Here is an 18707-nt window from a genome sequence, read left to right as displayed (position 1 = left end):
GCTACATGATGATGTGTTTCCCTCTTTATGCACTGAGGCTGGCACATTCCCTGAGTAGCAGAGTAGCAGAGTATTCAGTTCAGTCTGTCTCTCTCCACCTGCTATGATATAGAATGTAGAGATCAGTGATCATTGTTGACACACCACAACAAAAAATGTCCTCTGCATTCAACTCACATGTGACATAGCAGGGGGCAGCTAACTCAACACCCAGGGAGCAGTGCCTTGCTGGTCAGGGATTCATACCAGTAATCTTTCAATTACAAGTGCACTTCCTTAACCATTAGGCCACCACTGCCGCAAGATGTCACTCTTTTCATTCCTTCTCTTTTCAGCCCACATGGGTAGGTGAAATAATGCATATTTTACCAGTGTAATTTTTCATGGATGAGCTTTATCAGTATATGTAAATTGAAATATATTTTTTTATTTGACCAGTGATGCCTTATATTGCACTGAATCATCATCTGTATGAAACTGTTATTATAAACTTGTGTTATGTGAAAGACACAACAGAAACCAAAGGAGTGATCAGTCCAAGACTGTCCAGCACAGCTCTTCCCGTTATGTAATGTAAGGTTATTTTAACATGTAATTAATAGGTCCTCATATTAACATATGAATAATTAACAAGTCATATAGGAATATAATCTGAAATAAGAAAGTATTAGCTGTTTATCTCCCCAATGAATCTGAATTCTCCAAGATCGCAGCTCTTCCTGACAGCAAGATTAATCTTGTGTCTTACATTAATTTGCTAGTATATAGAAAATGGAAAACTAGAAGCAAACATTCAATTATGTCACCATCCCTCACTAGAGAAAACAGGCCATGACCAGGCTCCTCTTCAAAGTATCAAAGTAGACATACATGAGAGAGCCTATAGGCTTCCAGGTGTGGATGGTGCAGAGATCTATGTGATCTAACATAGAAATCTAGGCTTTGTTACCTTGTGTTGAATTAAATATATTTCTTTTTTGATGGTATTTGGATGCTCCATTATGGAATTAGTTAGCGCTAAAGCAACTAATCATTTGACTGGTCTATTATTATTTTTTCAGGTCAATATTTCCCAGGATGCTTTATGGAATAACACCAAGAAAAAAACAACAAAATTTTGCATACCATACATGGTGCAAAAACAATTATTTGGGTATCTCAACACTTGATGGCACTGTGGAAGAAGAATTTAGAGGAGTTCTTATAGAATAAATAAAGTGAATGAACACTAGAGGGAGTTATTTCCAGCGCATTCAAATTCTCCTTCTCACACAAACACACATGCAAATCTGAGAAACGTATTTCCAGTGTTACAGATCAGCTGTTCATGTGAGCTGCCTCAGTGATACAGCAGCTTGCAGTGTATTCTTAAGGCATATTGGGAGACTGTGCTGTAGCTGAAAATGTATATTTTAGTAATAATTCTGACTAATGGATTCCTCTGTAAATATGTTTCAAGTGATCAAGTTTATTAAAACATGTTAATATATCTTTTTTCTGGTTAGGGGTATAATTTCTCTCTTTGTTACAGTGGGAGTGGATGCAGATGAAATTGATCAGTCTCCTTTGATTAATTCACCTGAGGGAGACAAAGCTGTACTGATATGCAGCCATAATATTACAGACTCCAGGTCTATGTACTGGTATGTACAGCATCCAAACAAGGCTCCTGAACTTCTCATTCAGGGATATGATAATGCTGTTCCTAAAGGAAGATTCTTAATGGATGTAAACAGAAAACATGCTCTGACCAACCTCTCCATCAGTGACAGTAGGACAGAAGACACAGCTGTGTATTACTGTGCAGTGCAGCCCACAGTGACACAGAGTGTGTGTCTGATGGTACAAAAACTCAGCTACAGCTTCTCTCAGACTTAGCATAGATTTGTGGAATAAGAAGGATTAGAAAATAACTAAACTCCTAACTAAATTACAATTATAGCTAATGCTGTCATGACATGCAGAGTGTAACTGTTCACACTCAGCACATTCAGCACCTTCTCTGTCTGCTCCTCCTTCCTTCTGCCCCTCCCACATCACAGCCCAAACATCCCCACAGAAAAACTGAGGCTGTATTTGGCTTCAAGTCATCTACCCTCCAGGAGTGACAATGTTAACGTCACATGACAAGATGCAGCTTCTTGTAGCAGTGCTGCTAACCATGACATTCTGTAAGTATGTGAAACCTCATGGTCAGTATTGGATGGTAGTTTCATTATCAGTGTTCCTTTGCTCATCAGTAATCACTTGTATTGGTTTATCCACTGCTGACAGGTTTATCCTCTGGGGATAATATAGAGCAGAAGGAGACAGAACTGTTCAAAGAGGAAGGAGAGACGGCTTCACTAGAATGTACCTTCAGCACAACCAATCCCACATTTTGGGTTCACTGGTACCGTCAGTATCCTGGAACAGCACCCCAGTTCATACTGTTCAATGGGACCACTAGGCAACTTGCAGAGTTTGCTCAAAAAAGATTCTCCTCAAATGCTGATAAGACAGCAGAAAGAGCCTCTTTATCCATTTCAGAAGCTTATCTAGGAGACAGTGCTGTCTATTACTGTGCACTGCAGACCACAGTGATGTATTCATGCTAGAGCTCATACAAAAATCTGCTTCACCTGCTTACACACAATGTATTTCAATGGGCCACCTGGAGAACACTGAGGTTTACCTCAATAGCAGATATTGCTGGCATGTTCTGCAGGTATTTCCCGTCTCCCATTCTGCTTGTGTGATACCTGTGAATTTAATTTTCATTTCTGCTCAGAGCTTCATTCCTAATGTCACAGAGTGCAAAAGCACGATGGCCCCAGCTGTCGCATGGAGAGAAAGTCAGACAGCAGCAGCACCATCTATCCTCCATGTGAGAGAAACACTGAAACACTGACTTCTCATAACAGATAGTTCTCTCTTTCCCAGTTTTATTGTGAAGAATCTGCATGTAAACCCATGGCTTTATTGCAGAGAGGTTGTAAACCCCATCGACATCAACAATGCAGGTGATGGGAAACATTTAATTCTCTAAGGGAAGCATACATGCCTATAATTATGTTATTCACAACATCTCTTAACTAGTATAATACTTCATACTGGATTTGCGTCTAGACTTCCTGACTCAGTGCATCCTACAATGAATCCATACCACCTGCCCGATTTGTCACCATGTCACTACCCGATTATACCACCTGACAATGAATTCAAAGACATTAAGGGTGTGTCCATGTTCCTCTGCACTGGAGCTAACTGTGAACCATTCGAACATGCCTGAAGCCTAATGATTTTAATTTGATTATTAAAGTTCATAAAATGTTCACCTTTCAAAAAGGTTCAGCCTTATTTGTTAGTTATTGTTTTAAAAAGATAGCGAGGGATAAACCCATAGGGACTGTCTGGTGGTTTTTACCACTTTATTTTTCAAAGACTCTGTTTTGTCTAAAAATCTGACTAACCACTGTATTGAAGTCATGGGTGGCTTCTTTAACATCTGTACTAGACATGAAGTCCACATTATGTACTACATTAATAAATCACAAGGAATTTCTATAATTTAAGTGTCATGTCGAAATAATCTTCTCTGCCATAGTCAAAGAGGATGATTCAATCTCGAAGGTGATTAGAAAATGGCCAGAGAAGGAGCTATTCAACGGACAGACAGATACATGATGAACATAAACTCAGTGAGTAATAATCAAGTCTATTGTGTGATTGTGAACATGCGTTGGTCCTGTTACGTGTTGGTGACATTCAACAGAGTCCAGGAGGGACAGGAAACTCTGCTGAAGGCATCAGTCTCTATGTCCACATGTACATGGAAATATCCAAGTATTATAATTTTCTCTAATCTAATAACTCAGTCAGAGAGAAGTTCCCCGAATTCAGTCAGTAACGAAGTGTATGATGCCAGTGGTCTGTATACTATTGTCAGGGTCAGCCCCCCACTGTGGTCCTTCCGTGCCCCTTCCCCGTTTGACCAGCAGGTGGTGCTGGTCATCCCGTCCATACGTCAGTCCTTGTTTCTCCCCTGTCTCTTGTCTGGTCTCGTGGCTCAATGTATTAAGCATGTGCTGTCTGTTTGCCCCTGGGTCCTGAGTTCCCTCTTGTTGTGAGTTCGAATCCCGCCTCCTCTGTTTTTGTATTTTGCTCCCTAGTGTTTCATTTGAGTTTCTTTAGTTCTTGTGTCTGATTTTGTAGTTGGTTTTGGTTTTGTTCCTTGTGCCCCTGCTTGTGTCTTTACCTGTTTAATTCCCTAGTGTTGGTTTCTGTTTCCTTGATTAATTCTTAGTTTCCCTGATTGTTAGTGTCTTTGAGTTAATTGGTTTCACCTGTGTCCTGTTTCCCTAGTCTTTGTTAATCAGCCTCACCTGCCCTGTGTTAGTCATTACCCCTGTAGTATATTAGTTCCTGCCTTTGTTCTGTTCCCCGCTGGTTCATCGCGTCGTGTCTCATGTCTAAGTCTTCTATGCCCTTGTCTCTGGTTTTCCCTTGATTGTAGTTTACCTTAGTGTCGTGCTAGTTAGTTTTCCTTGTGTGTTATTTAGTCTAGTTAAGTCCTCCCTGTTTTAGTTTTGACCCCTCGTGGTCTTTGGTTTTCTTGTGTTTTGTCGTCTTTGATTTAATAAACCCTGTTTTGTTTGCCGGAGCCGCAAGTGGGTCGTCCGCCCCTTCTTTGTGCACCATGCCTCGTTCCCGTGCCGTCCAGAAACATGACAACTATAAGAATATAGATGGGTGGGTCGGACACCATGTGAATTAGCATTGCTTCAAAAGTTGTAAAATCTTTGATAATCTTGGGGTAAATTTTTGAGAGTGAGTTAAAAATAGCTGCCAGGCCGCCTCCACGCCCAGAGCCGGCTGGTTTCTGTACGAACAATAACCCCATCAGGTGAGGCTTCAACAAGAGGAATAGTGTCTGTGGGTCTGAGCCAGGATTCTGTTAGCAAACACAGGTCTGTACCAGTGTCCAGCACCATATCATTAACAAGAAGTGATTTACTTCCCAAATAATGAATGTGATGTTGCTACCAACCGATCTTGGTGAACATTACTAAATTATTTATTGTACACCAATCTAAAGCATGGCGTTCTTTCTTTTATTGGACTTCGTTATATCTATAGCACTTAACATGTAACTAAACACACACATCGGCCATCTAGTGGTTGGGAGTAGCAGTTGCACATATCTTTACAGTGAATGTTCAATAGTGCGCATTTTATGCTGGGTTTATGTTGTGGTTCAGTCAGTCGTATTAATGGGATTAATATTAAGTTATCTGCACAGGAACCTCCAGTGGAACGTTTAGGTCTAAGTCTTGGTCTAATAATACTTAAAATATTCTTTCTACAGTATGTCATTCAACTTTGTTTTTAAATAGTCGCTAGTTTTAGGGGATGCCGTGAGACGGAGCACCTGGGTCCAGGCCGAACATGATCTAAAGGTGGGAGAATAAACAGCCTTCGATTTAAGGTCGCAAGGCTGAGGTCTGGGTGCTGCTCTCAGTCAGGCAGTTAAATGATCCCTCCAGTTAGGATGAAGACGTCCCGTTTTTAAAAGCCAGGTCGTTCCCAAAAAAGGTCCTAGTTATCAATAAATGTTATGTTTTGAGATGCAGTATTTGTACAGGAATTATTCTGTCCCCAGCTTTTTGATCCATATAAGCGATTGATCACTATAACCATGATCACCACACAATTGTGCTACATTACACAATGCTGTTAATAATAATGACATCATTTAGGACACCATATGAAATGTTTTGCTCCAGTTACAGGAATTTGAGGCATTCTTTCTACAAGGGACGTTAAATATTGCTGTAGTGCATTTAAAGTTAAAGGACAGCCTAGAATTTGACTATGCCATCACTACAAAACCAGTTAATAGGATGTCAGACATGCACTGTTATTCTTTCCATTTCATAAATCTAACTTGTTTTATTTGACATATTTTCAGCTTTAGTTGTTTACTCAACATGCAATGCTTAACAACAACAAAACATCTGCAGTTTATGAAATAAATGAAAAAGACATTTGACTGGTAGTGTACAATATACTCACAACACGACACTGAATAAAGACTCTATTTATGGTCTAAGGAATAGTTGTCAGGTGTACCTAATTAACCGGCTATATTGAATATGTGGTTTGGAATCGGAATCTGGAGGCTGGTGGATCATTGGACATGATAAAAGATCTTCGAATGTAGTTACAAAAAACTTACAGATGGGGGCGACATTGCAACTCAAATATCCATTCTTGGAGTCCTAACATTGTCATATAAGCCAAAGTTTTGAACATAGAAAGATTTCAGTACAGAGGCTGGAAATAACAACTAGACACCCTGTTTACCTGATCGAAGGAGAAGCTTTGCATATTTATTGAATTTACAGCTCAGTAATGGCACAAAGGCTGTGGATTTTTCTGATCTTTGCTGGAATTATTTATGGTATAATTTATTTTCATACTTTTTGCTGATTAACATGATTAGTACATTTAATTTTTTTTTTTAATAACTTGATTTTATGTGTTTTTTTCCCTTAGATTGCAGAACTGAAGACACAGTAAATCAAACCAGAGAAAATGTGATTGAATATGAAGGAAAATCAGTGACTATCGACTGTAAATTTGACACTACTGATCCATCTCCATATCTTTTCTGGTACATCCAATATCCCAATGAGTCTCCCAAGTACCTGCTGAGACGGTATGGATCAGGAGCTGGGGATAATGCTCAAGATTTTAAGGAGAGATTTAATGCCAATTTGGACAAAAGTGCAAAGACTGTACCTTTAACAGTACAGAATGTGCAGCTGTCAGACTCTGCTGTGTATTACTGTGCTCTGAGGCCCACAGTGAGAATAACCTTCTCACACCTTTTACAAAAACACCTGCACACTGAGCAGATCATAGTGCATAAGCAAGTATTCTCTGGCATAGGTTTAAATGCATTAATTTAATTTCATTACAATGAGGTTTGAGAGCAACCAGGACACTGGACCATCACCCCCTACAGGTACGGACCCTCTCCCCCCAGACAAGCTTAACATGCTCTCTGCATGCTTTCACACTGATTCAGCTCCTCTGCTCACCCAGCCTCAGCACCAGCATGTTGGAGAATCATTTGCAGACTTATAAAAAATAAAGAAACAGCAGGAAAGCTGATGAGTCCAGCAATCATTCAGAGACACAGAGGAGAGCGACATGGGAGAAGTTACACCATGTGGGTGGAGTTAATAAACCGCTGAAACAGACGAGACTTCTGACTTCATAACTCTAGGTTTTTCATTCCCAGTTTCTGTCAATGACGATATTAATTTTTTCCTAAACTCTGCATTTACTTCAGAGAGAAACTAAAGCATTAAAAACAGTCAGAAGATACTGAAGGAGGACAGAGACAGGAGACCATAACACACCTGATTCCATGAGGGGATGGTATATGTCTGCAGTTATATTACTGACAACATCTATGTAACTTCTAAAAAACCCTTCTGAGTGCAGATGCCAGTTACAGTATGTTACCAGTGTAGACTCTAAATCATTTATGTACATTGAAAGTACCTATTGATATATTGCAGCTTTGTCATTCATAGAAAAGACTCATTATGAGAAGGATTATTAAAATGACCAATTTTAGAAGTTTTAAAAAAGTTATGAAATTGAACTTACACACAAAAAGATTCTGGTACATTGTACCAGTGTTTACCATCATAGAAAAACACTGGAAATACTTCATACTGACTGGATATTCAGCATCCCTGGATGATAAGGAGTCAGGCTGTTTTTTTGTTTTGTTGTTTTTCTCTACATGATTGGTAACTCATTGCCTTCATGAGCTGATGCTAAAAATCCTCAAATTCCTTTTGGTTTACTTCATTATTTATTCCCACTTTTGCAGAATTTGAGACACGAAATTTACGATATTTGTATCTAATGGAGGAGCAGTACAACTAATTTTAAAACATGAAAAAAAAATTAAAAATTGTTCACGCTATTTTTTTTCATGCAAATTACCATCCCCAGTGTAGCTGAAATGTGAAGCCAGTGGAAGACAAATTATACTGGAGATCATGGAAAGTTCAGTAACTACCTTTCAATCTACAGCAATGTGTCTCCACTGTGCATTACTGTGATATATGGCCACAACGGAGAATTACATACAAAAACTATATTTTATGCTAAACCTGTAGAAAATAACATGTGAAAATGTCTGCTATATGTTCAGGCAATAGATGTGGGTCATTCCTCAGAGGGAGGTCATGTGACATATTTAATCTCATTTAAACAACAAATCAGGAAGCAGCACTGAGCAGATTAGGCTGAACAGCACAGTTTGTGTCTGTTACCCCAACAGTAACATATGGAGAAGTCATGTATCTTAGTTATCATAACCATCACTGCAGGTAACCTTTCAAAATGCATGAATTGTCACAGTATTTAAAAATGTCATTGCTTCAGTAAAATTCTTTCCATTCTTTTCTCTTTACAGGATTGATTGCTGGTGATGACATCAGTTCTGACCAACTTCAGTATTTCAGTCGTCAAGGAGAATCAGTGACACTGAGCTGCAGCTACACAGCAACCAGTGATTATATTTATCTTTACTGGTACAGACAGCACTCTAATCAGGCACCACAGTTTATTCTCTATAAAGGTGCCAGGTCTTACAGTGATGAATCTAGTATCAATGCCAGATTCAAATCTGCTACATCCAGGGATTCCACCCAGCTCACCATTTCCAGTCTTACCATAGCAGATACAGCCATCTACTACTGTGCTCTGGAAGTGGCACAATGATGAAAACTTACTGAGACGCTGTACAAAAACTCAACTGACAAGAACTTCCTCTCAGTGGGCATCAGAAGTAGCTTCCTTCCCACAATCTGGGATCAGTTCCAGAGCAGCAGATGTTTAGGCATAAAGCTGGTTATTGTGGTTACATCAGTCAGAGGAGCTGATGGCTGATATATTGAAGAATCTGCTGTTACTGCAGTCTCTGCTGCTATAAAAACATGATTTATAGGCTTTCAGAGCGTGAGTGAAGCTGACTGTCATCCGTATCTCATTAATTTTGTCACTCCCAAATATTCTGAAACAAAATGTGGGCCAGAAAAAAAAATTATGAATATGTAGGAAAATAAACAAACAAACAAAAAGTTTAATTGAGATTTTTTGATAGAAAACAACACTTATACCCCAAATGCTTGTTTTATACATGGAGAGTGTAACTGTTCACACTCAGCACATTCAGCACCTTCTCTGTCTGCTTCTCCTTCCTTCTGCCCCTCCCACATCACAGCCCAAACACCCCCACAGAAAAACTGAGGCTGTATTTGGCTTCAAGTCATCTACCCTCCAGGATGTTAACGTCACGTGACAAGATGCAGTTTCTTGCAGCAGTGCTGCTAACCCTGAAATTCTGTAAGTTTGTGAAACCTCATGGTCAGTATTGGATGGTAGTTTCATTATCAGTGTTCCTTTGCTCATCAGTAATCACTTGTATTGGTTTATCCACTGTTGACAGGTTTATCTTCTGGAGATAAGATTGAGCAGAAGGAGACAGAACTGTTGAAAGGGAAAGGAGAGACGGCTTCACTGGAATGTACCTTCAGCACGAGCAGCACTGGGTTTTGGGTTCACTGGTATCGCCAGTACCCTGGAAGAGCACCCCAGTTTATACTGCTCAATGGGACCAGTAGCCTATATGCAGAGTTTGCTAAAGAGAGATTCTCCTCAAATGCTGATAAGTCAGCAGAAAGAGCCTCTTTATCCATTTCAGAAACTCATCTAGGAGACAGTGCTGTCTATTACTGTGCTCTGCAGACCACAGTGATGTATTCATGCTAGAGCTCATACAAAAACCTGCTTCACCTGCTTACACACAATATACTTCAATGGGCCACCTGGAGAACACTGAGGTTTACCTCAACAGCAAATATTGCTGGAGGGTTGTGCAGGTAATTCCTGTCTCCTATTTTGCCTGTGTGATACCTATGAAAATAAGTTTTTTCTTTTACCAGTGTCTATATGGAGAATCTTTCATTTAACATCCAAGCAAAAATTTTGTAAATCCTATCAAATAACCCAAAAAACAATGAAGGAACACTGGCAGGAACACTGGCAGGAACACTGGCAGTTAATGGAATAACATGCAGTTCTCTGAGGGAGGCATGTATGCCTGTGATTATGTTACATCAGTAGTATGATACATCTGACTGGATCTATTTACCATTGGCCTCATTCATGTTCTTATACAACGGCTTGCATAACAGATTATATGACAGATTAATCATGCCATTCCATGTGTGTATTATATAACAGCCAATCACGACATGACATTTCTGTCAGTGTCTTAGTTTTCCCCTCCCAGTCCCTTGATTTAATTATAAGTTTCATCTGTGGCCTGTTTTCCCAGTCTTTGTTAATTAGTCTCACCTGCCCTGTGTTAGTCTTCTTACCCTGTTTAGTTTCAGTATTTAAGTCCCTTCCTCGGTTCAGCTCCCCAGTAGTTAGTTGATTGTGTTTGTTGGATGTTTGCGTGTGCTTACCTGCCCTGTTTTTGTAATTATTCTTTGGTTATCCGCATTTACTTTGACTCCTCGTGGTCCTTTTAGTTTTTGTAGTATTCCCAGTGTTTTCTGTTTTTGTTAATAAACCCCGTTTTGTCCTTTGAGCTGCAAGTGGGTCGTCCACATTGTCTTCTCCGCCTGAACGATGCCTCGTCCTCGCGCTCGAACCACCTGAGTTCGTAACATATCAAAAATTACAATATTTCAGAATCTTGATTATATAAGAAAGTTATTGATTTTGAGTATATTTGTCTCTTTCCCCACATTTAGATGTCTTTCGTCCAATTATTGATTTCAACAATCTTTACGTAGAAAATGTAAAATCAGTGTCATATATATATATATATATATATATATATATATATATATATATAGTATGTGTGTGTGTGTGTGTGTGTATATATATATATGTGTATGTATATATATGTATATGTCTGTCTCTGCAACACTTCTGCATCCAGATTTTATTTAAAGTCCTGGACTAAATAACTGTACGCACATAAAATTCAAAATATTTGCTCAACATTCAAATATTTAAGAAATGGTACAAAAATTGAAGTCAAATTTAGCCAAATTTGAAATTGAAGTCAAATTTGAGTCATTTGAAAAAGATAAATAAAGTATTTCAGCTTGTAAGTCCTAGTCCTTGTATAATTAGTCACCATTATAGCAATGACTGATTCTATCTTGGCTGTTCCTATAACTTTTACATTGTTTTTTTTCAACAGCATAAATTTGGCAAATAAACTCTTGAACCTTTAGCAGAATTTATGTATACGTAGCCTGCTTATGGCAAAAAAGATTTATCACCACTAGGAGGTGCCGTTTCACTAAAAGCTATAATCTTACAGCGGCTCTCTGAATCAGTGGCAAGCCGCTAAGTTCCCATCATGCATTGGACCACAACAAACTGCCACCAGAAACCATTATGTTTTATGAAAAAAATCTAATGTAATCAATTTTTAAAGCAAACGTAGGTTTGTTGCATTTGTTTGTGAGGAAGAACCCAAAACCACCACTGCTCTTGTATGCATTTATCTGGGTGCTACAAAATGAAAACTGCAGCTCCGCTAAGCTGACATCTTATGTCACTCTCTCAGCCAGGTCTGCTGGAACCACCAGATGGTCCATGTTCTTGCTCCCTCCCAGCTCCCCGAGGACAAAGATGAGAAACACTGGTCTAGAGGTTTTAGTGAATTGACAATATACTAAAGGCTATATGTGTCCAAGTATGGGTGAAAAATGTAAAAGTGAGTAAAATATGACTAAGCCCTTTGAATGCTGAGAAATTATGTACACATTTTGCTATAGATATTCATTTTGGATGCAAGAATATATCCCTTAGTTTTCAAGGATTTTTTAATTTTCCCCTTTTCTGTTACATCTACATGAAAAAAAAATCAAACTGAGTAAATGTAACTGAGACCTTCGAATGCTGTTTCACAAACTGCCTGGTGGGGGAGACATTGCAGCACAAACAATCATTCTTCTGGTTAAAACACTGTCATATAAGCACCTCCTTATGGCCTGACACTGCAGAGAGATTTGGGTCTACAAAGTGAAAACAGCAACCAGACAGGCTGTTTACCTCATCCTTAGTGAACATATGTACATATGTTTATGTCTTTACACTTCAATTATGGCAGAAAATCTGTGGACTTTTCTTATCCTTGCTGCATGCTTATTCGGTATGATTCATTCTCTTCATGATTGGTTCACATTTTTTTCTGATTCCTGCTTTATTTGATCATTGACTTCTCTTTGTTTTCTCCAGAATGCAGAGCTGAAGATGCAGTGAATCAATCAGCAGTAAATGTGATTGTGTATGAAGGAGAGTCAGTCACTTTGAATTGTACTTATGTAACAGACTATAGCCCATTTCTCTTCTGGTACATCCAATATCCCAATGATTCTCCCAAGCACCTGCAGAGTGCTGTTGAAAAGCCTCCAGATTTAAAGGACAAATCCCATGCCACTCTGGACAAAAATTTGAAAACTGCACCCTTAACAGTGCAGGATGTGCAGCTCTCAGACTCTGCTGTGTATTACTGTGCTCTGAGGCCCACAGTGACAGGAAGCTCACTGACACTGTACAAAAAGCTGACTGTACTTCAGTAGTTACCTCAAACTGTACATTTATTAGAACAGAATATGCAATTTCCAAAGTAAAAAGGTATATATGTGGTACACAGTATAGGCAATGTAATCCGCCAATAGGGAGGATTTGACCATGAGATGGAGAACGTGACATAATTTAATCTCAGTAAAATAACAATTCAAGGAGCACAGCCCAAAAGAGCAGGATGAACGCCAGTTATACATGGATACATGGAGAAGTCATTCATTTTAGTTATCAGTGGTGGGCAGGGTTCTGCTAATCCGCTAACCGCTGATTGACAAAGCTAACTTTTTCTTTAGCAGATGACCATTTTTGCTGATTTTGAAACATGCTTCATTGATTTATTCTCTTCATCTGTTCACATTTATCTGATTCCTGCTTTATTTGATCATTGACTTCCTTTTGTTTTCTCCAGAATGCAGAGCTGAGGATGCAGTGAATCAGTTAACAGTAGATGTGATTGTGTATGAAGGAGAGTCAGTCACTTTGAATTGTACTTATGTAACAGCTGCAAGCCCATCTCTTTTCTGGTACATCCAATATCCCAATGAGTCTCCCAAGTACCTGCTGAGACAACATGGATCAGGAGCTCCTGATGATGCTCCACATATTAAGCAGAAATTTCATGCTAGTTTGGACACAAATATTAATTAGTTGATAGGATGTCAGACATCTGTGGTGGACTGGCGACCTGCCCAGGGTGTCCCCTGCCTCTCGCCCGATGATGCTGGGATTGGCTCCAGCTTCCCTGCGACCCAGATGGATTAAGCGGTATAGCTAATGGATGGATGGATGGATGGATGTCACACATGTACTGTTACTCACTCTTTCCATGTTATAAATGCAACTTGCTTTATTTGATTTATATTTTCAGTTATAGTTGTTCACTCAACATGCAACACTTAACAATGATCAAAAATCTGCAGTTTATGAAATAAATGGAAAAGACATTTGACTGGTAGTGTACATTATACTTGGAACATGACAAGAATAAAGACTCTATTTACGATCTAAGGAATAGTTGTCAGGTGTACCTAATTAACTGGCTATACTGAATATGTGGTTTGGGTTCTTAATCTGGAGGCTGGTGGATCGGTGGACATGATAAAAGATCTTCGAATGTAGTTATAGAAACTTACAGATGGGGGCGACATTGCAACACAAATATCCATTCTTGGAGTCCTAACATTGTCATATAAGCAAAGGTTTTGAATCTGATTTCAGTACAAAGGCTGGAAATAACAACTAGACACCCTGTTTACCTGATCCAAGGAGAAGCTTTGCATATTTATTGAATTTACAGCTCAGTAATGGCACAAACGCTATGGATTTTTCTGATCTTTGCTGGAATTTTCTATGGTATAATTTATTGTCATACTTTGATTAACATAATTAGTACATTTATAATAGTTTTTTTTAAACTTGATTTTATGTGTTTTTTCCCTTAGATTGCAGAGCTGAAGACAAAGTTAATCAAACCAGAGGAAATGTGGTTGAATATGAAGGAAAATCAGTGACTATCGGCTGTAAATTTGACACTACTGATCCATCTCCATATCTTTTCTGGTACATCAAATATCCCAATGAGTCTCCCAAGTACCTACTGAGACGACATAGGTCAGTAGCTCCGGATAATGCTCCACATTTTAAGGAGAGATTCAATGCCAGTTTGGACAAAAGTACAAACACTGTACCTTTAATAGTACAGAACGTGCAGCTGTCAGACTCTGCTGTGTATTACTGTGCTCTGAGGCCCACAGTGAGAATAACCTTCTCACACCCTTTACAAAAACACCTGCACACTGAGCAGATCATAGTGCATAAGCAAGTAGTTTCTGTCATAGATTTAAATGCATTCATTTATTTTCATTACAATGAGGTTTGAGAGCAACCAGGACACTGGACCATCACCCCCTACAGGTACTGACCCTCTCCCCCCAGACAAGCTTAACATGCTCTCTGCATGCTTTCACACTGATTCTGCTCCTCTGCTCACCCAGCCTCAGCACCAGCATGTTGGAGAATCATCACAGGACTTTTAAGAAGTAAAGAAACAGCAGGAAAGCTGATGAGTCCAGCAATCATTCAGAGACACAGAGGAGAGCGACATGGGAGAAGTTACACCATGTGGGTGGAGTTAATAAACCGCTGAAACAGACGAGACTTCTGACTTCATAACTCTAGGTTTTTCATTCCCAAATTCTGTCAATGAGAATATGGATTTGTCACTGAGGGGCAATTAAACCTCTGGGGTCAGTGGTCCCGCCGGCGAGATGTGACAGAAATTTCGCCAAACCGTTTAACAAGCGTGTTGTTTTGGGGCAGTAGATGAGTTTCCTGTTAGACCCGACCTTGGTAGCAGAGTATTCAGTTCAGTCTGTCTCTCTCCATCTGCTATGATGTTATTCTGTTCATTTCTGGTCTCTTCAGCACTTTGGTATATTGTATGTATTTCTCAACTTTAATACAATTATTTCAGACAAAGCAGCTCTGAAAAAGATTTATGTAATGGGTACCGCCCAGCGGCACCGAGTTAACAGATGGGTTCCTGAAAAACAGGAGAATAATGAGGAGGCAGGACAACAGCGTGTCGATGCTTTGGAGTTCTCTACAGTTATGAGTTCATAATGATGACGCAGAGAATCGCTACGCGGCAGTGCCCCCCCTGCTGGTTGGAGTGAGAACCACACATTTAGGGTCAGATGAAACCTTTTTAGATGCATGAATATCTCATGCTCTCTGGAGTACACATATATACACATGTAATACAAAGAAAAGACAATAATAAAAATCATACAACATTTTCATAAATACTAATGTGGCACTTTTGTGGACGTCACATTTACACAGTTAAAATTTTATTCAATATGAGTAGAAACATTTTGTTGATCTGACCAATACCACTGACGACAAATATTGATTCAAATCTTCCGTTGAACAGATTACAGTATCCAGGATTCAGTTACGCCTTTTACTGCAGCCATGCATGTTGTAGAGAGTGGAAATATTACACTGTCTTGCAACTGCAATGGATCACCTGACATTCTACAATGGTATCATCAGTATTCCAGATCAACACCAGAATTTCTCCTGCTCATCCTTGAAGTTAGAGAGACTTTGATAAACAGTTAAAATACTGATGACATATAAAGAAATCAAGTTTTTATTAATGAGCAGCACCAAGTGAACCAATATAAAGGTATACTTCGTATCTGTGTTTTGTGTTAATTTGTCTTTAGCTGAAAGATACGGAGGTATGGAGCTGGCCAGGAGCAAAATGTGCACTCTCTGTTTGTCAACAAAGATCGGGCTGAGAAACACTGGTCTAGACGTATTTAATTAAGTGAAAATGTAGAAAAGGTTCGTAATGATTGTTTGAAATACTTCCAAGAATGGGTGTAAAATAAATTTTAAAAGTGAGGAAAATATATGACTGAGCCATTTGAATGCTGTTTCACAAACTGCCAGGTGGGGGTGGCATTGTAGTACAAATCATTCATTCTTCTGGCTAAAACACTGTCATATAAGCACCTCCTTACAGCCTGACACTGCAGAGAGATTTGCACCTCGGTTATGGCAGAGTATCTGTGGATTTTTCTTGTCCTCACTGCATGCTTATTCGGTATGATTTCTTCTCCTCCTCATTGTTTCATTATTTTTTTTCTGATTCCTGCTTTATTTGATCATTGACTTCTTTTTGTTTTCTCCAGAATGCAGAGCTGAAGATGCAGTGAATCAGTCAACAGTAGATGAGGTTGCTTATGATGGAGCATCGGTAACACTAAACTGCAGATATGAAACAATATTTACAAGCCCATCCCTCTTCTGGTACATCCAATATCCCAATGATTCTCCCAAGTACCCGCTGAGAGCTGTTGAACATGCTCCCAATCTAAAGGAAAGATTTTATGCCATTCTGGACAAAAAATTAAAAACTGCACCTTTAACAGTACAGAATGTGCAGCTGTCAGACTCTGCTGTGTATTACTGTGCTCTGAGGCCCACAGTGACAGGAAACTCACTGACACTGTACAAAAACCAAGTGCAACATTAACTACACTGTATACTGTAATGAATTGCTTTATCATTTTGGAAGCTTGCTTTACAGTACACCTAGATATTCAAACTGTGAATCATTTATCATTGTAGTGGTTTTCAAAGCAAAGTTTTCAAAGCAGAGTAGCATTGGTTAATGAATAAACTGATCTAACAAGCTAAGTAACCAACTGGGAGAATGTTGACAGTAGTGATGATCCATATGGTACCAATGTCCTGATGAAGCACCATATCAAAGTGTGTATTGTTTCAAAATCAAGGGCAGCCAAAGTTTGCATTACGTAATTGACACAATTCAGGTGTTGATTTGAATATAAGGAAGCAAAATTTCAGGTGCTCTTGCACGGCATTGCTGAGTCGAGATGGTTTCAATGGTGGTTTGACTTCAGTGTTGAGTAATGGTGCCTATCAGGAAGAGGAAAAGTTCCCCTGTATGGGAAGATTTTCAAATGATGTGCATCCAATAAGGTAAATGCTATTTGCAAGTTAGTTGCCAGACCCAGATGTTTTACATTGTGTTACTCTTTTATATTCACTAACAATAAACTTAGTAGCCTGATGTTCACATACATAACATTTTTTTCAGTGGTTCTCAAACCATATGAATCAGTGTATGTAAGCGTTAGTCATAATGGTGGTGCACGGTGAAAAACATTTGAGAACCACAGGGTTGCCAACTCTCATGTATCTTGCGTGACAATCAGGCTTCCAGACTCTAATGTTCACGCAAGCAATCTTACCTCAAATCTATATAATTGCATTAGAAACATAAAATTAGTTACATCAAACATGTTGGGGCAGTCAGCAAACCATACAGACTATTTACAAGGTAATAAAACTCATGTAAATGTGTGCAGACTAGTCTCGAACAGAAAATATCACTCCAGCCAGCTGACAAAGTTGGCAGCTCTAGAACCACTGTTTTATTTAAATTGAATATAAAGTGCCCGCTCTCCTACAAAGTGGCTGGTACAGTCATACCTCGGCTCACGAACTTAATTCTGCAGAATTTTAATGAAGTGGGACATGGCATTGCCATTCAAAATGTTAGTTGCCCTATTGGCCACAACTTTGTTAGGGTGATGCTTTTCAATAAATTCTTGCACCGCAGTCCATTTAGTACAAACCTCTCTTATCTCAGCACTAGTAATTTTCTCCCTATTTTCCTCTTCCTCTGATGAATGCTCCTCCTGTATGGTCTTGACTTGCTCACTTTGCAACTGCACAAGCTCTTCTGTGGTGAGTTCTTCTCTATGGTCGTCTACCAGCTCCTCCATGTCAGCATTGTCGAGCTCCAACCCCATACTCTTGCCCATGGACACGATGTCATGAACGACTTGAACCTCAGACTCTGCCTCAAAGCCCTCGAAGTAGTGATGGGCAAAATTATACTTATGAACCATTTGATGTATTTTTTGACTCCACTAGATGGTGCTGTCTGTTCAAAAAAGGGATCAAAGCAAGCAAGCCAAGAGCACCATCTAGTGGGGTCAAAAAATACAGCAAATGGTTCATGAAGCTTCATTTGCTCATCACTACCTCGTAGTCTCTCTGGCACACTACTTGGCCAAAGTTTCTTCCAGGCTGACTGCAAGGTGCGATAAGAGACCTCATTGTAACTCCTTCATATACAGTTTTTAAAATTTTGAAATGACCTGTTGGTCCATGGGTTGCAGCAGTGGAGTCGTATTGGGCGGAAGGAATTTGACTTTTATAAAGTCATACTCAATATCCAGGTCTTCCTCTGAGTCTGGTGGATGAGCAGGAGCATTATCCATAACCAGAAGACACTTAAGTGGCAGATATTTCTTGACACTTGGGGCAAACACTTCCGTCAACCACTCCATAAACGAAATGCGTATTTCCCACGCCTTGCTATTAGCTATCCACATTACAGGGAGTTTACCCTTCAACACATTAGCTCAAGTCTCAGAGTGGTAGACAAGAAGAGGCTTAATCTTGCAGTCACC

This window comes from Paramormyrops kingsleyae, chromosome 21 (assembly GCF_048594095.1).
Source record: "Paramormyrops kingsleyae isolate MSU_618 chromosome 21, PKINGS_0.4, whole genome shotgun sequence".
NCBI classification, from domain to species: domain Eukaryota; kingdom Metazoa; phylum Chordata; class Actinopteri; order Osteoglossiformes; family Mormyridae; genus Paramormyrops; species Paramormyrops kingsleyae.
This window is presented reverse-complemented; position numbering follows the sequence as displayed.